Source organism: Rhinolophus sinicus, linkage group LG03 (genome assembly GCF_036562045.2).
Source record: "Rhinolophus sinicus isolate RSC01 linkage group LG03, ASM3656204v1, whole genome shotgun sequence".
Lineage (NCBI taxonomy): Eukaryota > Metazoa > Chordata > Mammalia > Chiroptera > Rhinolophidae > Rhinolophus > Rhinolophus sinicus.
Window position 1 is genome coordinate 53792357 of NC_133753.1, and position 23211 is coordinate 53815567.

The window sequence follows — 23211 nt, forward strand, 5'->3', positions numbered from 1 at the left end:
TACTTATTATGTGTTTAGAAACTTTCCTAGTTCTAGGGATACAAAGATGAGTAGAGCCCAGTTCTGGGGGAGTCATTCATACAAGCGAGCGTAACCATATAATATGGGGGGTACTACAATAGAGGTGTGTCCAAGGTAAAGTAGGAGAGGACACGTGAATATAATCCATTGTATTAAGTGTCCTGTACCTCTCACCACAATTTGGATTAGTTTACTTTTTAAAATGTACCTTTGCTAATACTTATGCCAGAGGTATGAAAATTCAACATGGATCCCTTCGACTCCAAGCAGACCCAGAGGAGGGCAGTGTTGCCTGGTTAGTACTGTGGAGACCTGCACGCAGGACAGCTCTCCTTCCCTGGGCTTCTCCCCTCTTGCCCACGAATTCCTTTGCCTCTCCAATTGGAAATCCTGGGCTGAGGTGAGAGCAGGCTTAGGGACAGTGATTACTGCTGAAGAGCCACATTCGTGATCAAGATGGTAGAGGTACTGACAACAACTGACTCTTAGAAACTGCTATACCAGCTGAATGCCCCATTGGAACAGGAGTGGAAATGTCAGCCAAAGTTCTACGGCTTGAAACTAATTGAATCTGCACATGATAATGGCCTCAGGATGTCTGCAAGGCTAAGGGACTTTGAAGAAAAAGATCGTAGTATAACTCAGTCGGTTCTTTGGCTTTGACATTGAGACATGTTCTATAGGTGTGAATTTTCTTGTTCAAAATGAAGGTACAGTCCAAACACTTTGGGTGTGTTGGACTTAACTATCTCTACTTGGCTATAAATTCTATAGAATAGGAAAGGAACGTCCCACTGGCAACTGACTTGATCCGAATAAGCCAGTATAGGTTCATAGTTTCACACATGATGAGAATGGAAAAGATTGTGTTGAAGAAGGTGTGTTGTCAAGTCAAAGTTATTAGATTGGTGCAAAAGTGATTGCAGCTTAACAGGTTAAAAATAATTGCAAAAACCACAATTCCTTTTGCACCGACCTAATACTATTGCCTTTCAATTTCTGCAACTCTATTCACTTATTAAAGAGAACTTGCCATTTGAAAAGAGGAAGAGCCTTAATTTTGCAAGACTAGAGGCCCAATGTACGGCATGCTGCTGCAGGATCATATTTTGTAAAGCAAAGCCTTCTGTGTTGGCATTGTCTGTCATTGCATTGGAGATCCAAGCACAGAAGTGTGTAGAGTTAACAGAAGGAGCACGATGTGTTTGGAAACATTCCAAGATAAATGCAGCCATTTGACCTGGCAAGAACTCGTATCCAAGTGTTTAACTGAATATTCATCAAACAAGTGTCCCAAACCAGAAGTTGAAAAGGATTGTTTCAGGCCATAATGCACAGCGATTGAAGAATAGTTACTACAAAATAACCCACCTTGCCACCATTCCTGAAACGGTCTCTTAATTGGATTATTACAGCAGCAACAAACTCTTCTATGAAGTCTTTCTCCATGATCCTGAACTATAGTTTCCATAATGTTATCATGGATTTAAGCTTTGAAACCTCAAAACATCACAACTAGATTAGCATTGATGCTCTCAGATTTGGGAATACTGCCTAATTAACATTATGCTATCATGGAATTATGCTTAAATTTGAATTTATCTGTGAGGCATACAAACAAACGGAGAGCATAAATATGAAATGTTAATGACAAGTCTGGGAGGGTAAACAGTGAATCTTCATTTCTGATGTTGATCCAACTTTCGATATTGAGTCAATATATGATTTTTAGGTGGTATTAAAAATGATAACCTACTTTAAATTTTAATTTTAAATTATGAGGTTTACATCAAAACCAACATTACACAAATGCACTTTTAAGGAAAAACAAGGGTCACTTTCTAGGCAATGAGAATGGTTTCTTGGCACCTGTAATGCAAGTCATAGTTAATTCAGAGATGTAGACTTGATTGCTACATGGGATTTACATTTAAATTTGAGAGTATTTTATATAAAGCAAAACTACACACCTAGCAATTTTGGCATATTAAGTTATATTTAATATTTTTACCAGAAAGCAGGTGATATTCATATCCCTGATAAAGTTTTTATACAAAATCTGCTTCAATATAGTTTCATCAAGAAAATTAGTTTTCATTGTATTAGTAGCTCGAAATAAATTAACATCACTCTGAAAACTTGCTGATTTAACGCTCCAGAAGTTTTTACTAAGGACTGCTTTTATAAAACTGCCATTGTTTCTAATTTAGAATTTTGTTTAAAATGAAGAGACTATACTTTCATGAACTGCCCCTAGTATGCCAACAGAAAGTCTCAAGAAAAGTAAATAAGCATCTTTGTAATCATGAGGTGGCTGAGGTAGTGTACAGGATTTTTTATTAAGTCAGTGAATATACGGAGACCTGCAGTGTTAACAGTGCTGTAAACAGTTACTCAGTGCAATGTGTAGACAGAGTCCATCCAGGATGGCTGTACCCAATTCGGCATCCTGTTATGGGTAAATGTGCACTGTAAAATAAACCAAAGAACCCCAGTGTATCTTATACTTTGTAAACCATGTGTTGTAGATAACTTTTCAGTTTTTCCAAAAAGATGACATATTTCAATATTTTGATTACATTGCTATTAATTTTGAGTTGGCAGACGTAATCTAACCAACTACTGTCATGGTTTGGAACTAAGGGACACACATTTCAATAAAATTACTGAAATGCAAAAAAAAAAAAAAAAAAAAAAATACAACAAGGCTACTTTGAAGAAGCACTCCTTAATTTCATCAGGTATGATTATGATTAAATGAAAGATAACTTTCCTTCTGCTTGGAAAAAAATTATTTTATGTATTGAAAAATAATGTAGGTGAGAACCCCAGAGCACCAGTAATCATAAGCTTTGGGAAAGAATTTATCAACTCATAATACATAATTAATGCTTGTGAAATACTTTACATTTTAAAAGGTGCTTTTTAGTTTTTAAATAGCAGCGATGAATAGTCATAATTGAGAAGTATTTGAAAACACTGGTACCTGAGCTGGTGGGTGGTCCCAGCTGAGCTACATATGGATGAACATGTCTACTGTTGTTTCAAGGAATATGCAAGAGAGAATTTTTCTTTTGACTGAATCAGAAAGGGGGAACTGTGTTTCTCAACTTCTGGGGGGATGACCATAGAGGGACTAAAATGATCAACCCCATAAACCTTTTATCTCTTATATCTTTGGTTCATCAGAGAGAGCTAGTCCAAGGAAATCCAGTAGGACTCAAGCCATTTTTCTTCTTTATTGAACAACATTTGACATGTAACATTGTGTAAATTTAAGGTATACATTGCATTGGAGATCCATGTTGATTGGACACATTTATATACTATAATATGATTGCCATTGTGATAATTAACACTTTTATCACATCACATAATTTTTTTTCTAGTGGTTGGAATAATTAAGATGTAGTCCCTTAGCAAGTTTGATGATTGTCATGCAATATTATAATTCATTATACTATGCATTAGATCTTCAAGCTATTTTCTTGAATGGACATTGGCTGGTGGGGCCTGGGCAGTTTGTACAAGTCTATCAGAAAACAAAGCGTGACAGTAGGGTAAAGAGGGCAGATTTTTCCAGTCTCTTCTTGGAATGTTGCATTTTGCAACTTGAGAAGTGATGCTGTTGGGGATGTGGAGTGGACAGCATGTTTGCAGACATTGGCATTCTTTGGGGATAAAGACCATCAGGCAGTGGAAGCCTAAAGTACTGCCATGAAGTGTATTGAGCAAAGGACATCCGTTGTGGGAGAGCGGGAGAGAAAAGTCATGGCAGCTGCTTAAGGGTAAATGTAGTTGTTAGACCAGCCTGTGTATGTCAATCACCCACAGGCACTTCCGAAATACTGGGAGCCAACAAGGGGGATATTTTTAGATTGCAGATACTCTTCATAATCAGATGAGGGCAAGGGTAGGAAATTGGGTTTGTAGTTGTTAGTATCACTTAATTTGTATTCATAATGGTATGTGGGCTAGGGACATTTAGATTACGTTAAATTTCTAGAGTATATTCACTTTTTGTTCACAGCATTGCTATACCAACACGGAGCACAGGAAGTTTTTGTACCTGCTATGAAAGACGACATGATTTCCAGATCCTATACTTTTCCCCTTGGTTCAGAGAGCAGAAACTCCCTACTCCATGTGGTTGTAATTTTTAAATAGCAGCGACGAATAGTTTGACACATCATTTGGAAAATCAGACTATGTGCATAACATGGATGCACTAGGGTGCTATCTTCTTAGGTAAGATTTTAGTATACTCTTCAGAATCACTTGAGAAATTGTCATGGGCCTGTGAACATTTGATAGTGGCAAGTTGGCACCATCTGGATATCACAAGATGCTGTGGGGTGAGTCCAGAATTATGCAGTTATGGTTAATACAGAAACTGTTGACAGGTGGTTGCTTGACAAAGATTTATGAAAGCTAGTAAATGTTGGAACATTTACCTTGTAGGAATAGAAGTTATTTGGCCATTTCTTCCCCCATGGGAAAATGGGGAAATAAGCAAAATATAGATCTCCAGTCTATCTTCAAATATGTCCCTGATTCAGAGGTATCGCATCAGTTGTTCCCCTTGCCTGCATTCTAGTCTGCTGTTCCTATCTCATATTTTTCTTATGTACATTCTTATATGTTTCTTTTCCTTCTTCTGATGGGTATCAGAACATGTCATAAAGGTGGCCCTGAATCTTTCCTGTTTTGCTCACCACTTCACCACTGTATTCCTGTCGTAAGGTGAAACTTTGGCAGGTGGTAGGCACTCAAAAATATTTATTGGAAAGTGAATAATTTTGGTACACTGGCAATATTTTAATAGAAAACTTGGTAAACAAAAGTCATGTTAGGTTATGATTTTTCTTTTTATTTAGAAACACTATTTTGAACTAATTTTAGAAAAGTTATGAAAATTCTATAGAGAATTCCCATAAAACATTAGCCCATCTTCCCCTATTTTAACATCTTACACAAACTTATAGTACAATTATTGAAACCAGTAATATCAATGTAATACCGATACCAGTGTAACATTACTAACTAATCAATCTACATACCTTATTCAAATTGCATCAGTTTTCTTATAATGACCTACATTGGTCCAGGAGCTAATCTGGAATCCCACATTACTTTTAGTTATTAGGTCTCCTTAGTTTACAACCTGTGGCAATTCCTCAGGCTTTTTTTCGTCTTTTTTTGATCTTGATACATTTGACAAGTACTGACTAGTTTTTTAGAGAATGGTCCCCATGATGTCTTGTTATGATTGGATTGAGGTTATATATATTTGGCAAAAATACCACAGAAGTGATGTTGTGATGTTTCACGCATCATTTTAGGGGGTATAAGATGTTGATCAATCCCGTTACTGTGATGCCAACTTTGAGCACTTGGTTAAGGAGACGTGTGCAAGTATCTTGACTGTAGAGTTACTGTTTCTTTCTCTGTAAAAATAGAAGTATGAAAATCCATCATAAGCATGATAATAAGTATCATATAAATGTAAGCTGGGAGTTTCTTTGAGACTGCAAATATACTGTTACTCATCACACTTTTGCCTAATTTAACAGCCATTGGTGGTTCTCACCTCTTTATTACTGTAGTGTTTGCTTAATGGTGATTTTTTCTATCATTCCTTCAACATGCAGTGATCAGAATTCCTCTATAAGGAATTGCTGCACCTTCTCCCCCATTTATTTATCTTTTCAGTTATTTATTTATGTCAGTATGGATTCATGGATATTTATTTTAAGTGGGATATAATCAAATATTATCTTTCTTTTATTGCTCTGATTGTCCCAGATTTTGTCATTCAGAGCTCCTTCACGGTGGCTCCCATTTCCCATCATTGTGGTCCATCAGTTTTTGAGCACTCCCTGACTTTCTGGCTTCACAAGATATTTCAGGATCATTTTGTATTTTGTCAGCCTCAGATCTAGAGTCAATCATTTCCCCAAGGAATCCTGATTCCTTTTTTTGGCAAATGGTGTTTAGAATCCATGATCTTGGCTATAAATTTACTCACTGCTTCTAGGGTTTTCTGCATTCTAGGCCCTGAGGAACCATACATACAATATATGTATGAATAATAACACATGCACATACATACATCCATACTTATTTCTGTATCTAGCTTATTGATCTGTTTTTATTAGTTTCAGGTGTACAAAGCAATGAACTGGTTAGGCATTTACACCCCTCACCAAGTGACAGCCCTTCTCAACCTACTACCCCTCTGACATCATATATAGCTGTTACAATACAATTGGCTATATTTTCTATGCTGTACTCCACATCCTATGACTATATATATATGATATATATATATGATATATATATGATATATATGTGTGCATATATATATATATATATATGAAATTATAGTTGACATTCAATATTATTCTACTATTCCAGTTGACATTCAATATTTTTCCATTTTACTTCAGCTTCAGGTGTATAGTGCAATGGTCAGGCATCTACACAGTCTAGGAAGTGATCATTTGGGGTGCTATTAAATTGATAAACTAATTTAGGGAGAAATGACATCTATGAATGGTGTCATCATTTCTAGTAATAGGTTAATTTCCTTCCATTTGTTCAACTTTGTTTTTGTGTATTTAACAATTATCCTTATATAGGTTTTGTATATCTATTAAGTATGCACATTTACTAAGCATGTAGTCTTTGTCCCTATTGTAAATGGAGTTTCTCTGCTATTATGTCTTCCAGCTTTACTGCCCATGTGTTGTGAAGGCCAAAATGCCTTCCTCTTCTGGAGGTGGTTTTAGATTGCCCACAGGTCCTTTTGCTAGTGTCCTCTTCTGCACTCCCAGCAGTTTTTCTCAACCTGCCCTTGTTTGCCACAAAGTCTCAAGGTGAAGCAAAAGTGGGGCAGGATGATTAGAAATTGTGTCCTAGATTTGGAGATTTTTCTCTTTTCTGTTATTTTGAAGTATCTGCTTGCGTGTCCTTAAATTAAGCTGAGTGTGTGGGCTTCTGTAGATAAAGTTTACTGTTCTTGTTCTGCATTGTTTTATGGAGGAAATACTGAGACACAGGTAGCTAGGTGGTTGTCGTCATCTTTGGCTACCTGGAAATCCTATGTTGAATTTTTAATTTTTGAAAAGTTTGAGTCTCAGTCTTGGCAGGATTGTAGTTTATTTCAGTTTATACTTGTGTTTTCTAAGTGTTTCTTTTCTTGCTTTTCCTCTCCTCTATGTAGGCAGAGTAAAATATAAATAGATTAGAACTTAAGCTTGAAAATTTAGAGGCTGACAGAGGCAAAGAACAAGAATAAGGTCTGAAGAGTTGTAGGAGAATAAGAGGTTTGGAGAAAACTGAGAAGAATATGGAAATATAAGTTCAGAGCAGGAGAAAAAGCTTAAGTGAGATTGATAGGGAAGAGGAGGAAAGCAAGGAGGGAAGAGGGCAAGCTGACTTGCTGTGCCCCTTACCTGTCGTCCTTGGGCCTCAGCATGCAGGGCTGTGTCCCCATCTGGTGTGGGGTTGCCTCACTCCCACTCCCTTCACTCAAAGCCGGGCTCTACCTTCGTGCAGATGAAGTCCTTTTGGATCTTTGCCAATGGACTTTATCCATTTTCATGGAGGGAAAACTGTTTTCCTAACAGATGCTCTGAAAATCCTAGGTATATACTTGTCTGCATCTTTTCATGTGCACTGGTGGCACTTATAGGGTGAGAAGTGCCACCATCTTAGTCCCTAGAATCTCCTCTTCTCTTTTGTTGAACCGTGTGTATTTGAGGCTTTGCTTCAATGGCTACTGGTACTTTACTACCCATTCTTATGCTCTTCACTCTCACCTCGGCATTATTTCATTTGCGTTAACTTGTTAATAATTAATGGGCTCTTATAAATGAACCTAATAAATATCAGTCTCTGTGCTAGCAGTCATGATGAACATAGAAAAGAATTTTGTATAGTTAATACCCTCAGATTTAGTATGAGACAAAGCATAACCATAAAAAATATAGTATAAGGCAGTAAGGACAGAAAAAAGCCTTGACCGTCTTTTCTGTGTTTGTTTTATGCCCAACTTGTGGAAGGGGAGAATGGAGATGGCTTTGGGGAAGATGTATCATCATTCCTATCCCCCTCCCCCCTCCTCCACTTAGTCTTCTTGCTTTAGAAGATTCTCTCCCCGTCTCTAATCTGACCATTGCCCGGCAGTGTCTTTGTTCTTTATCCCAGGTTTCCCTGACCACAGAAACAGGGAAATGGCCTGTCACCATCATTCAAGCCCATTAGTTTCTCACTGAACTCCGTTTGCTCCATCTGGCTGTCTAGAACTATTCTTTCATTCATGCTGGGGGTGGGGATGTTGGAACTGTCAGCCCTGAGCAGGATATTTAACAACTGTTGACCCTTCTGGATGGTGAACCAGTGTATTAGAGACTGAAGGAATCTCGTGAGACAAAAGATATCACCCTTTGCGTCATTTCAAAAAACAGTTTCAGGTAGATTCTCCTAAAGGATGTGACTTGGACCTGAGGCTAAGGTGAGCTCTTGTTCTACATTTTTCACCCCTAAATTTAGACCTTGGGGGCAGTCCTGGGGAAGATTAACCACAACGTGTGAGCTCCAAGCATACTCTTCTAGCCTCATAAATAGAGGTTTGAAGTGTAAGTCTCATTACACTTACAGGACAAGAGAGAAAGTAGACTTGCTATCAAAATGGTAAGACCCAAAAGCACCTTATTTTGTTACCATCCCCTCAACCGACATTGTTCTTTGCAATGTTGGCCTTGATTGGGAAGTAGGCTATAGAAAGGAGGACCCACATAGAAACACAAGGACAGTGGAATATGACTCCCAGCCTAATGGAGCCCACGTTAACCTGTATTTCATGCCTATGCACAGCGCTGCCTCTGTGTGTCTCTGTCAGATAAAACCATGGCTGAAGCTGTACCTGTTAACCTTTCATCCTGGGCTGATATGGAAACTTTCTTTTTATTTTTTGTAACTCAGATAATAGCACTTTTCAATAGTTTACCTGGCAAAAAATTATGGACCAGTCCATGTCTAGCTTAATTAGGAAGCTAGCATGTATGTGTAAATTTTTCTCCCCACACAGTGGTTTAGAATGTTAATGGAATTTCAGAGGGGAAGAAGCAGAAACCACACCCACTTTTAAGATAACATATCTCTGGAGGCATCTCATGGACTTCGATGAAATTGTGTAAAGTTCCATCTGCCTGATCTCATGCCTTATGTCCTATGGAATGAGGGATGAGGGCAAGCAGTCATAATTTCTCATGTTTATGGAGTCATTTCTGGACTACAGTCCTCTCTGCTTCTTAGCCCACAAGTGGGACTTTTAGGTGTCTCACATAAATGTTTATTCTTTCCAACACTATCTCGAATTCTTTCTGAATTTCAGTTTTCTCTGTTTTCATGATTCTCTGGTGTCTTCTTCTCACAACCTCTTCAGTGACCTTAGTCTTCACTTTCTGACTTAATTTCTTCTTTTCTTCATTCTTGAAACTTTTCTTCTTCACACTTGAGCATGGAATCCAGTCTTTAGACCCTTTGAGTACTTTTGGCTTTTGCTAGGTGTTAAAGAGGGATTTCCTCTTCCTTTATAAATTACCTATGATCTCTATTTACCACTACAATGAGCATTAATGTTTTTCCAAAGTCCAGTTCACAAAAGAAATGAATGTTTCTTCAATTAGCACACTCCCTACAGAATATTTACTCTGGTATTCATGTGCTAAAGTGACATTCACCTTCTTATCATAATGCTTTTATTATGAAATGCCCCTGCTTTAACTGAGAACGCTCTTGTCTAACATTTTGAACTTTCTAAGACAATTGGCATAGCCCCTCAATAGACTTTACTTCCTGAAATTTCTTCCTTGTTTGAAGATGCATGTGCTTAGGTCATCTCAGCTTGTGAACTACCACAACCAAGAATATTTTTTCAAACACAAAGTTTTAATTAAAACGAAAAAGAGAAATTCTTCTCAATCTTTTGGAAATCCCTATAGTTTTGATAGGATGTATATCACCAGCAAGCATGCAGTGAACTCCACTTGATGGTGATAATCATGACTCAAAAGAATTGAATGATTCATTCAAAATAAAATAACTACAAACCATTTTCTGTAGATTATCTGGGAAAGCAGTGTTGCCAGAGACTGAGACTCATCCTTAGATCATTTTCCTGGAAAACCTATCATACTCTATTGTTCCAAGGTATTTGTGCAGTGTACAATGCTTTCACCAGAACCTTTGAAATATATAAGGCTTCAAGAGGTTTAAATTAATGTATTGAATGCCTAGGCTATATGAGCACAAATTTCTAGCTCATTTGGGAATAGTTTGAGTGACGGTAAAACATTAAACAGCTTTCAGTGTATGATTAATTCTATCCTTCTATGCAAATAAAGATAATAGAAATGTTCCATAAGATAAATGTGAGGCAAAAGGAATGTGTTTTTACTCCTCAATGAAAAACAGCGATGTTGCATGAGTAGTAATGAAAACAGGTATCTTGAGTTCTAACTCTTGGTGCAAGGATCCTTTATATATTTTATACCAAATAGAGTTTTATAATGTGTTGTGAAAGGTAAAATGGCAGGATGTCTTTTTTCCCATTGGAAGTTTGAAAGGTTTATGGTTCCAGTCCATTAAGCAAAATTAAGTAGGAAGAAAACAGTTTTCTGATGGTATTTTTCAGTAAGATAGTCAGTAAAACAATAGTGTGCATGAGCAAGCAAACAAAAGTTTGTCAATCTAGACTCACCATTTAGATGAGGAACCAAAAAAGGAACCAGAAACAAATAGAAGTACAAACAAAAAACATACAGCCTTTTGAAAGATCTTTGCTGTTATTACTATAACATATAACAGTCAGCAAGACATAGCAGAGAAAACACAGGACCAGTTACAGCTTTCAAATGAATTTGGATAAGTCATCTAACATCTCTGGGAGTATCTCTTCAAGTATTCCCAGTTCACTGCGTTCTCTCTTTTAGGAATTCTGACTAGTTGTAGTCTTTCTCATTCTGTCCGCCATTGTCTCTGATGTTTCTTTCATTCTTTCTATCTCTATCTCTCTGTGCTGCATTCTAGGCAATTTCTTCAGTTGTGTGCACCGCAGAGACAAGTGCTGGCTCATGGATTATTTGTCCATGAGATAAACACAAAAAAAACCAGAGTAAGGAGTTGGAGAGTTTTATGGCCATTGAACATTGTTGTGACATTACTACTGTTATTGTTTTAAATAAAAGTATCAGCCTCCAGTAGTTTGCAAATTTAAAAAGTGCTACTTCACCAGAGTTTGACATACACAGCTGCTTGTACATACATACACATTTGTGTGTATTTTTCCTGAACTGTCATGGTGATTATTGTCTTCAGGAAAAGATTGAGATATTGGATCTTCTTTGTGTTTATATCAGTTATTTTCTCTATTTTTAACTCTTCCTGGTCATTTTTGCTTATTTTTCTCATCTCTCTCGTCCTGTTTTTAATCATGTCTGCTCGGCCTTACGTTGTTTCCAATGTGATAGTCATCTTGATAATGGTTTTTAGTTTTCCCGCCCACATTATTTTCCTTTCTTCTCAAGTTTCTGTCTTTATCACTTATTTCCATAGCTTTTATGCATCTTTTGAGCTATTGTTAAGGTGGCAATTATTTCAATACTTTTAATTCAGTTGCTATGTTTGTTGACTTTTATTTTCTCTGTGGCAATATTTTTGTTATAATTTTTCTTCATTTCGTATTCTTTACTCCCAACATTAAAAAAAAGTTGTGACTTGCTTGTATAGCTCCAGTGAATTCTTTGTCACTTACTACTCATTTTTGAATGAGGTGAATTCTTTCTGCACTATTTGTGGGAGGTTCATGTTAGAAAAGAACCAGAATTATGTTTTAGGCTGGCCACCAGAAGGCTTCTGGTTCACAAAGTTTCTCATAATATACCGTGTGTATGTAAGTCAGTTCTTTTGGCCTTCTCCCTGGTCGTCAACAATTGGAAGCTGTGGGGTCTGGCAGACATTGCACAGACCAGGTCCTTATTAAACTCCAGATATTGTTGGTTTTGCCTTTTGGGTGTGCCACCTACTTGGAGACTTCATGTCTGCCAGCTTTCTCTGATATTGCAGCCTTTGATGTCCTCTCAGCACCTTTTTTTGTACGCTTGTTAGACCTTAGGTCATTTGGTAGCTCTTTCATATATTTTGTTGTTTGAGGGTGACTTACCTAGTTTCATTAAAGATTTCCTTCATTTGTTTCTTGTTAATACTTATTTTTAGGTGAGTTTTGAAAGGAAATTGCCTCTAATTTTGCAGTTAGAATCTGATAGTTTATTTTCTTTTAATGTGATTTTTATGATACATTAGATAAATAGAAAAAGATTCATTTTGTAAAAATTTAGAATACGCCATATTTAAAATTAAAAAAATTTTTTTTTTCAGTTACCATTGACATTCAATATTAGTTTCAGGTGTACAGCATAGTGGTTAGACATTCATATAACTTACAAAGTGGTACTCTGGAAAAGTCTAGTACCCACCTGGCACCACATAGTTATTACAATATTACTGATTGTATTCTCTATGTTGTATTTTACATCCCCATGACTATTTTGTGAATGCCAATTTATACTTCTTAATCCCTTCACCTTTTTCATCCAACCACCAACACCCGCCCACCTGGCAACCATCAGTTTGTACTCTGTATCTATGAGCTTGTTTCTGTTTTGTTTGTTGACTTTGTTTAGATTCCACATACAGAGGGTGCCAAAAAAAATGTATACCCATTTTAAGAAGGGAAAACTGTATTAAAATTGTAATATTCAATATATACCGATACAAAAGATGAGTACAAATCACCTTTGACTTCTGCAATTAGAAGAGGTGCTCAGAGTGGTTACCATCAGTTTCCAGACACTTGTGTTATAGTGAACTACTGCTTGAGCAACGTTGACCAAAGTGTCCACTTGTATATCTTTTTTTGGCATGCCTGGTATAAGTGAAATCATGGTATTTGTCTTTGTCTGACTTATTTTACTTAGCATAATACCTTCTAGGTCCATCCATGTTGTCGCAAATGGTAAGATTTCATTCTTTTTAAGGCTGAGTAATATTCCATTATATATATGTACCACTTCTTCTTTTTCCATTCATCTATTTACTCATGGACACGTAGGTTGCTTCTTGGTTATTGTAAATAATGCTTCAATGAACATAGGAATACATATATCTTTTCTAATTAATCTTTTGTATTTCTTCAGATAAATACCTAAGAGTTGGATTGCTGGGTCATATGGTAGTTCTATTTTTAATTTTTTGAGGAGCCTCCATATTGTTTTCTGTACTGGCTACATGGATTTGCAACCCCACTAACAGTGCATGAGGGTTCCCTTTTTTCCACATCCTCGCCAGCACTAATTGTTGATTTGTTGGTGATAGCCATTGTGATTTTAATTTGCATTTCTTTAATGATTAGTGATGTTGAACATCTTATCATATGTCTATTAGCCATCTGTATGTCCTCTTTGGAGAAATATCTATTCAGGTCATTTGCCCATTTTTTAATTGGATTGTTTGTTTTTTTGGTGTTGTATGTGTTTTTCTTTATTTTTTATAAATTTTGGATATTAATCCCTTATCAAATATATGATTGGCAAATATCTTCTCCTATTCAGTAGGATATCATTTTGTTTTGTTGATGGTTTCCTTTGCTGTACAAAACCGTTTTGGTGTAGCCCCTTTTGTTTATTTTTTTCTTTTGTTTCCCTTGCCTGAGGAGATATATCCAAAAATATATTACTAAGAGCAATATCAAAGAGTTTACTGCCTTGTGTTTTCTTCTGGGAGCTTTATGATTTCAGGTGTTACATTTAAGTCTGTAATTCATTTTGAGTTTATTCTTGTGTAGGGTGAAAGAAAGTGGTTTATTTTTATTTTATTTTTTTTTTTGCATGTGTCTGTCCATTTTTCCCAGCACCATTTATTGAAGAGACTATCTTTATCCCATTGTATTTTTCTCCCCTTTGTCATAGATTAATTGACCATATACGCATGGGTTGATTTCTGGGCACTCTATTTGTTTCATTGATCTATGTGTCTGTTTTTCTGCCAGTATCATATTGTTTTGATTGCTATAGCCTTGTAGTATAGTTTTATATCAGATAGCATGATACTTCCAACTTTGTTCTTCTTTTTCAAGATTCCTTTGGTTATTCAAAATCTTTTGTGGTCCACATAAATTTTAGGATTATTTGTTCTAGTTCTGTGAAAAATGCCATTGGTATTTTGATAGGGAATCCATTGAACATATAGATTGCTTTGGGTAAAATGGACATTTAAACGATGAGCACAGTAAATGTTTTTATTCATTTGTATATTCTTCATTTTCTTTCTTCAGTGTCTTATAATTTTTTGAGTACAGGTCTTTTAATTCCTTGGTTAAATTTATTCCTAAGTTTCTTTGTTTGTTTGTTTGTTTTTTGGATGTAAATGGAATTGTAGTCTTAATTTTTCTTTCTGATAGTTTGTTATTGGTATATAAAAAGGCAACCAATTTCTGAATACTAATTTTGTATCCTGCTACTTTACTGAATTCATTTATCAGTTCTAATAGGTTTTTGGTGGAATCTTTAGGTTTCCCTATAAATAGCATATGCCATCGACAAGTAATGACAGTTTTACTTCTTCCTGTCCAATTTGGATGCCTTTTATTGTTTTTCTTGTTTGATTGATGTGGCTAGGTATTCCAATACTGTGTTGAATGTAAGTGGTGAAAATGGACATCCTTGTCTTGTTTCTGATCTTAAGAAATATGCTTTTTAGCTTTTCACCATTGAGTATGATGTTAGCTGTGGGTACACCAAATTTATTAATACCCCAGTTGTATAACAAAACACACTTATTGGCTCTTTATTGTTATTTTTGATAACTATGTCTAGGTAGGAGCAATTTCTCTATCACCTTTTCTGGGGTACTTCATTTCCTAGTCAACTAGAAGAGTGTGCCATTTACATTAATAAAAGAATTGTATAAGCCAGAGAGATGAAAGCTAAGAAGCAAACAATTTGATTAGCTTGACTTTCTCACCACTATTGTTTTTCAATGTATTGAGTAACAAAGTTCTGTCAGTCTTTTATTAAATATTTTAATATATTTCCTACATCTATCAAAATCCTACTTGTGCTCCAGGCATTATGTTAACTAAGGCCTATGAAAATCATAAAGGAATGACTACTTTTGTTGTTACCTACTTGGCAACTGGCATAATTATGATGACCTGTGAGACTTGTCAGATTAGAAAATATGGGGTGCATAAGGATTCTCTATGACGCATGACAAGTTTCTGTGATACCAGATTTTGATACCACAGAGTTGGATGACTAGGTATTTGACCCTTATATGAATACTGTGTCTCACCAAAAGGCTAGATTCAGATTCCCAGACATTTGTTGGGTGTTTGCTATATACCTGAAGTTTTCACATCAATAACCTTATTTAATCCATATAGTAACTTGCAAGATAAATACTGTTACTCTCATTTTTCAAATAAGAAAAATGAAAGTCAGAGAAGTCGTATGGTTGTCACAGTTACACAGGCCAATTCTTGGCAGGGCTGGGCCTGAACCTAAATTTTTAGACTTCTATTCCATGGCTCCTTCCAGTCTCTCATCCTGCTTCTGGGTGCCTAGTTTCCTGCTATATGACTCTTACACCAAATGTACTCTCTTAGTTCAGTTTCCATTAATTTTACATTAAACTTTAACTTTCTGACTCTCAGCTGTTGTCTGATCCCTAGTGATGTCGGAAACCTCAACAACTTGCTGAAGTTAAGTGATTGAACCTCTTCTGAAGAGGCTATATGGGGTTGGGAAATGACACTTTTCCACTGTTCAATCTTGATGTGCCTGAGGCTGCCTAGATTATTCTTCCATCAGTCCGTTAATATTTTGGGCACTGTGCATGACCAAAGAAAGTTTTGAGGCAGTGAGGACAGTTTAAAGACATAAATGTGAGGCTATCACATTTTGAACAGGTAGCATGCAGGACCAAAAGAATGGCAACTCGACAGAGGGGCAGATGTATAATTATATGATTCTTAATAATAAAGCCCAAGGAAGAAGACTCAGTTGAAGAAAAAAACACACAAGTGATAAAGCTTTTTCTCTTTTTTCCCCCCTCTAGTTTTAGAATCTCAGAGGTGACTTTTAATCGTGCTTATAAGGAAGATAGTCTTTTCATACTTTCTTACTGTTCGTTAGCTTATGTGACTTGATACAAAGGGCTGAAGGACAATGTAGGGGTGTTAAATGTAGTGATAGACCTCTGCTTTTCCTCCAAAATCCTCTAGAGGGCTCACTGCCTCACCATGTTTACCTTTCAGGAGTCATCAGTGTTTGGGGAGCATGTTTGACTATGTGGGGCAGTTGTGGGTACAGACAAGAAAGGCACATTGCGCTGGTGATTACATTGCACTACACCCTCTTCAATTCAGATAGGTCTGTCTGTGCAGAGGAAACCAAATTCTTCTCCCACTGCACTTTGAGTAAGGGCTCTAAGAGCTTGGAGGTTTTTTGTTTGTTTGTTTTTGTTTATTGAGATCTAAGAGTTACTAACAAGGAGATATGTTTATAAACATAAACCCATGACCTTCATATAAGCTCTCCAAGGCAAAAAAAAAAGGAAGTTAAGGAAGAAAACAGAGGGGACTTCAGGAGCTGACCTGACTACACCAAAGTTTTCTAAGCACCCTGGATACCAGGGTCAAGTTTTGTATTGAACCAGACACACTACTTGTTTTATTCTTTGCTTTCCCTCTGTCACAGGAAGCCCTTAACCTAGGATTTTTAAGGCCACTAAGCTGCTTTTAGAATATTCCTTCTATGGGACGAGGGTCATATATATATATATATTATTTTTTTGATTAAACTTTGAGTTACTTATTGACTTTCCATATCACCAGTCATGGATTATTATGAGTGAGCTGTCATGATTATGATTGGCTACGTCTCCTCAGGAACACACAGCACTATTGAGTGACCATGGCATTCTGTGGAGAACTTCAGTCTTAGGTCACTGGTGTTAAGAGCTCCCGGTTTCACATTCCTGCAAGTCCTCTTTGAAATGACTTTCATTTATATTTAATTGAAGCTTGTATATTGCTATTGGTAAAAACCTTGAATTTGTATGCAAGATGCTAATAAAACAGAGGTGACAAAGTGTCCATTTCCTGGCACCCTCAAGTTCTTCAGACTGCTGAGATCACTCTTTCCTGAAAATTTGAGTCCAGTGGCCCAAGTTCCTATTCTACATGTTGTAGGAAATCCAGCTTCCTCCCCAAGATACACAAGGACGTGTAGGGGGTTTGTTTCTCCTGAACACCTTTTGCTCTGGTCTCCTCCATCCAGGGAATCCTTGGTCTCAATATGTTTCTTGTTTCTGTGACTGCTGTTCTCTTTCTGCAACTGTCGTGGTCATGTTGAACATTGTGTCTATTCCTTCATTTCCTGACAATACCACAATAAGGCGATCATGTGTGGCTAACCTTTAATGAAACTTTGGGGAATGGGATCACTGGTGAATGCACAATACCAATTAATGCATAATCAGATAATATGCTATTGTCTGATTAATAGACAACAAGTTAAAATTGAATATTAGATATTGTCCTAAACCTTCATTGATCACTCCTCTCTGAGGAAGGGAGCACTCAGCTATCTTAGGTCCTGAAGCTACACATCATCTTCTATCTCTTTTTCTCTTGAGACCCTCTTCCTCACCTCTTAAGCTGCCAGCACACTACCCTGAGTTGTTGTTATTCTCTTGTTTAGAGATATTTAGGTCTTTACCTCTTTCTCTCTAAACCACATCCCAGGTTTGCTTTTGTGTATTCAAAAATTACTTCAGCTGCTCTGTTTACCCTTATTAATGTAAAACTTGGATATTAAAACTATTCTTTAATATGTCCCAGAGCTCAACCATTCTCAACCAGACAGGGTATATCTGAGGGATTGGTGTGTGTAACTATCACTTATTGAATGTCTCGGCATTTCCATTTAATCTTCTTTTTCATTGTGAAATAAAATATACTAAAAGTACACAAAATTTAAATGCACTCTAATGAAATATTATAATGTAAGCATCTATATAATCTTTATAAAGTAAGCACCTATGTTTCGTGCAGCTACGTCTTGTGTATTTTCTGACTCTAGTATTCCAATATGTGAACATACCACAATTTATTCATTGTATTAATTTGTGTATCATAATTAATAAGGCTGAAGGAATTATTAACATGTTTCCTGGAATACATATACATTAAATTTTGTTTTTGCATATAGTTCAGAGTAAAATTGCTGTTCATCCAATTTAGTCTTCTCAATATCTTTGCAAGGTGGATAGGAAATGAGGAAGATATTGTTAAAATGCAGAATCTGACTCAGTAAGTCTGGAGTGGACCTGAGATTCTGTATTTGTATAACGATCACAGGTGATGCTGATGGTACCTGTCAACAGACCACTCTTCGTGTAGGAAAGATTAACACAATATCATTACATAAATTAAACATAAGTCATCAGTGATACTCATTTTTTGGAATCCATATGTTATGGTTAGCTTTGTGTCAACTTGGCTATCGTACCCAGTTGTTTGGTCAAACACAAGTCTAGATGTTTCTGTGAAGGTATTTGTGGATGTGAGTGACACAATCAGTTAACTGGAGATAAAGCAGGTTACCCTCCATAATGTGGATGGACCACATCCAATCAATTGAAGGCCAGGGGGCAAAGATTGAGGTTTCCTGAAGAAGAAGCAATTCTTCCTTAAGACTGAAATATAAAAATCCTGCCTGAGCTTCCAGTATGTAGATTTTGGAGTCAAGACTACAACATCAACTCTTACCTGAATTTCCAACCTGCAGGCTTGCCTGATCTCATTCTTGCCACCCTTCACAATTGCTTGAGTCAATCCTATAAAATCATTGTCATTGTCTGTCTATCTATCATCTATCTATCTATCTATCTATCTATCTATCTATCTATCTATCTATCTATCATCTAATCTATCTCCTTCTACTGGTTCTGATCTCCTAAAGAACCTGGACTAATGTAACATACAAACACAAAGAAGAACAGTAAAACAAAATGCAGTGGTTGCCTGTGGGGCAAAAGAAAAGAAATGGGAATGTGATGAGAGGAGACAGGAAAATAGAGGCTTTGCATGGGTCAGTGATGAAAATGTACCGTGAACTGGGAGTCATTAAGACAAGCTCTACACCTGGAGGCTTAACAAAAAAGAGGGTCAATAGTGAACATGTCCTCAGAAGCAAAAGGGGATTGGACCTAAAGCACAGGCAGAAGATTGGCTTTAGGTAAAAGGGAGGCTCATCTGCTCTAATAGGAGGGAGAATAGGATAGATGATGCTGCACTTTACTCCCGTGGCTCCCGTTTTTGTAGTTTCTGTAAGATGGATGTCGGAAGCCCATATTGTTTGGAGACCTGAATTGCATAAAGAGGGGTAGAGAGCCTTTGGTGGCCACTGTGCAGTTCTAGATGACATTATAAGCAGGTAATAGCTAACAGAAGGAAAGGAGTCTGGATACAAAAGGCAACTGATGTTCTATTATGACTTGAGGTAAAACACATAAGGAGAATACAAGGCGATGCAGAAGGGGAGGCTACACATTAGTTAATGAAGGAGTGGGGCTTGGAAAGAACCATTATTTAGCTAACTGGTATTTATGCGGTTGTCCTAGAACCAAAACCTCTCTTATTAGGGACAAAGAACATTATAGTAAAGTATTTTTGATGTAAAGGTAAGTATACATGTCAGCTTTCCCCTAATTGAGCTAGGCAGTTTTATCCACATTTTACAGATGAAGAGATTTCCTAGTTTTATAGAGCCAGTGGCAAAACTAGTATTTGACTCTTAGTTCATAATGCCAAGACTTGTTAATGGGTTTGAACTCTTAAGTTCCGCAGACCCAGATTCAAATCTTTGGCCCTGCCCCTTACTAGGAATGTTCTTGAACAATCTGTCTATGCTTTAGTCCCTTTATCTATAACATTGGAATGGAAATAGTTCTTTCCTCATAAAAATTGAGAATTAAATTAATTAACCCAGGTAAACTGCTTTGCTTTGCTTAGCAGAATGCCTAGCACACACAAACTGCTTAATGCGTGTTATTTACTAATACTAGCTGTTAGAAACAGTGATCCCAATATTAGGAGACACAGAAATTCATTTTTCCACGTATGACCCATTGTGTTCTTGCCTATTTTTCTGGTGACTAATGGCAAGCCTTCTTCGTTCAGTGAGACAAGTGACCTATGATAGTTAAGAACAAAGCTCTTGTTTTGAATCCTTCGGTACTTGACCTCTTACAAAATAAAAAGATAAGAATCATTCCATATTTTCTATCCCTCAAGGTTTCAGTTAAAAATATTTCCATCAAGCAAAGCAGTATTACATGATGAATAATGCATTATGCCGTTTTAGAGACAAGAAAGATGCAAAGGACCAAAGGCATATATTTTGCTACTCAAAATAGTTACCTGATATGTAGAAGGAATATCTAATTTTGACCTCAATCTATATTTTTCCTCTGTTATGTTTATGGATACTTTTATCTGAATCAGGCTTTTAACATTATTTTTGTATAATTGCATAAATAGAAATATGTCACCCTCCTCCCTGTTTTTTTTTCTCTGCTAAGTGTATGTATTAAATCATTGAATTCTTGGTCTCCATTGAAGGTGGTTTTCATATGTGTTATGTGTTGAATTGTGCACTTCTTTCCCCAATTCATATGTTGAACTCCCAAGATCTGGTACCAGCAGCAACAGCTGCTGCTTCTTTCAGGTGTGGCCTGCTAGAAAACTTCAGGTTATTTGGTGCTGGGAAAGTGACTGGGCCACTGACATTTCAATATCACCTGACTTCTGAGGACAGAGGACAGAAACAGAGGTAGGCAGGACACGATAACTCAGGTTATTTGCCTTTGTTTTTTCTGTGTTTTTTTTTTTCCCCCCTCTGCTGTGGGAACCCCAGAGTAGGCTGGAAACAAAATGGCCTGGAGTGGCTTGAGAAGTGTTTCTGGAGAGACGCTACTATTAGGTGGTGAAAAAGTAATTGCAGTAAAAATGTGGCCTTATTTGGAGATAGTCTTTTCTCTCTTTATGGTGGTGATAAGTATGTTCATTACATTGACTGTGGTGATGGTATCACAGGTGTATGCATATGTTAAACTCGTCACACTGTATATATTACACATGTGCAGTTTTTATTGTATATTAATTATATCTCAGAACTGTTAAAATAACTGTAAATTTAAAATCAAAACAAAAACATCAGAGCAGAACTTAAGTATCCTATGTGAATTACAGCGAAGTCTTTGCCAGCTCAGTAGTTAGCATGAAGGACTGTCGGGTGTGTTTTAGCCACGGTAAGTCCAGGGCTTGAATTTCTTTTGAACGACTTTTCCTTTGGAAAAACATTAGGCAGGGCTTGATGACATTTCATGAAATTCCTCAGCAATTTACAAAACCAGAGAAGATAGGAATAATCTCTGATGGTGTAAAGAACAGTGTAAGAATTTAAATGCATAATCAATTTCTGGAGAGATACACAGGTACCTGGTAACAGCAGTTCCTCAGGGGACGGTGACTGAAACTTGCAGATGTTGGACCCAGGATATAGTGTCTTTATAGAGACAGTGAATTAAAATGGCATCATTAGGATAGAGTTATCCAATATGGCAGATGTCCTTATAGAAAGGAGAAATTTAGAGACAGATACACATGCAGGGAGAACACCAGGTGAAGATGAAACCAGAGATAAGGGTGATGTGTCTACAAGCCAAGAAATGCCAAGATTTCCAGCAAAGCGCCAGAAGCTAGGGGAGAAGCATGGAACAGATTTCCCCTCACAGCAGTGTTGTGAAGGAATCAACTCTTCTGACACCTTGACCTGGGACTTTTACCGTCTAGAACTGTGAGACAATCAACCAATTTCTGTTGTTTAAGCTCCACCCAATACATGGTACTTTGTTACAGTAGTCCTAACAAACATCCTGTGTGCAGTGATCTGGGAGGTGGCATCTTTAACAGAAGGTTCAGACTTGTTTTTATGTTCCAGCTTTGCCGTACACTAGCTGTGCTACCTTAACTTCAAAAAGTATCTTTCTTACATTGTTATTGGCCTGACCAACAGTCATTCTTCACACCCACTCGTCATCTTCTTTGCTGGCAGAAATTATACTAGAGCCTGAGAATCCTGATACTTGCTTTCTCAGCCTCCTTTACTGTCTGAGGGACATAAGGAAAAGTTAGCTGAGGGAGACTTTCTTTCCTTTTAAAATGAGAAGCATGGGATGAAACAGCTTTCTTCTTCCTTTTTTATTTCTTTGGGGGTCAAAGGACATTTGTATAACGCATGAAATGCTTGAAACTGGCCATCATCTTATCACATGAGGCTAACGGCCAACACACTGAAGATGGCAGGACAGAAAGATGGGAAGCTGACATTGCAGAAACAGTGAACCAACTCTGGACACACCTCGCCCCAGACTTCCTGGCTTTTCCAGGCTCAGTGTTAATTGCCTTGCATGTGTTAACCTTTTGCATCCTCACAACAATCCTAGAGTGAAGGTACCATTATTTTTCCTATTTTAAAATGGAGGAAGCTGAAGCAAAAAGCACTTTAAGCAAATTGCCCTAAATTCTGCATATATGTATTTAACAGTAGAGCAAAGATTTGAAAACCATCATTCTGTCTTCTGAAACGGCACTCTTCACCACCACACCAAAAATGTATAAAGCACTCTCAGTTATGCAGGGCTGAAAGCACCATCATGGACAGCCCCCCTCTAATATGAGAACAAGAGCCCTGCACAGATTTGTTGTGAGGGTTAGTGAGATAATAGGCTAAATGCCTGCTGAAATACCTTGTGCACAGTAGGTGCTCCATAAATATTCTAATTGCTTTCCATCCAGGAAGCAAGTTGTATAGATTGGAGGAACTCCCAATACTCCCCCCCTCCTTTAGAACACTGGGCCCAGTACTGGAGCCTGGCCCTGGGTGGGAATTCCACTTTCAAAAGTGGCTGTTGGAGTATGGAATTGGGACAGCAACAGCTGCTGCTTCTTTCAGGTGTGGCCTGCTAGAAAGCTTCAGGTTATTTGGTGCTGGGAAA

The 23211-nt window shown here is 37.2% G+C and overlaps 1 non-coding gene and 1 pseudogene across 1 annotated transcript; one reads left to right on the top strand and one right to left on the bottom strand.

Moving 5' to 3' along the window:
• Positions 1-477: 477 nt before the first annotated feature.
• Positions 478-1422, top strand: LOC109455485 (cyclin-G1; annotated as a pseudogene).
• Positions 1423-17019: 15597 nt separating this feature from the next.
• On the bottom strand, positions 17020-17149 carry LOC141570919 (small nucleolar RNA SNORA25). Its single transcript, XR_012495361.1, has one exon. It is a non-coding gene; the product is annotated as a small nucleolar RNA SNORA25 (small nucleolar RNA).
• Between the last annotated feature and the right edge of the window lie 6062 nt (positions 17150-23211).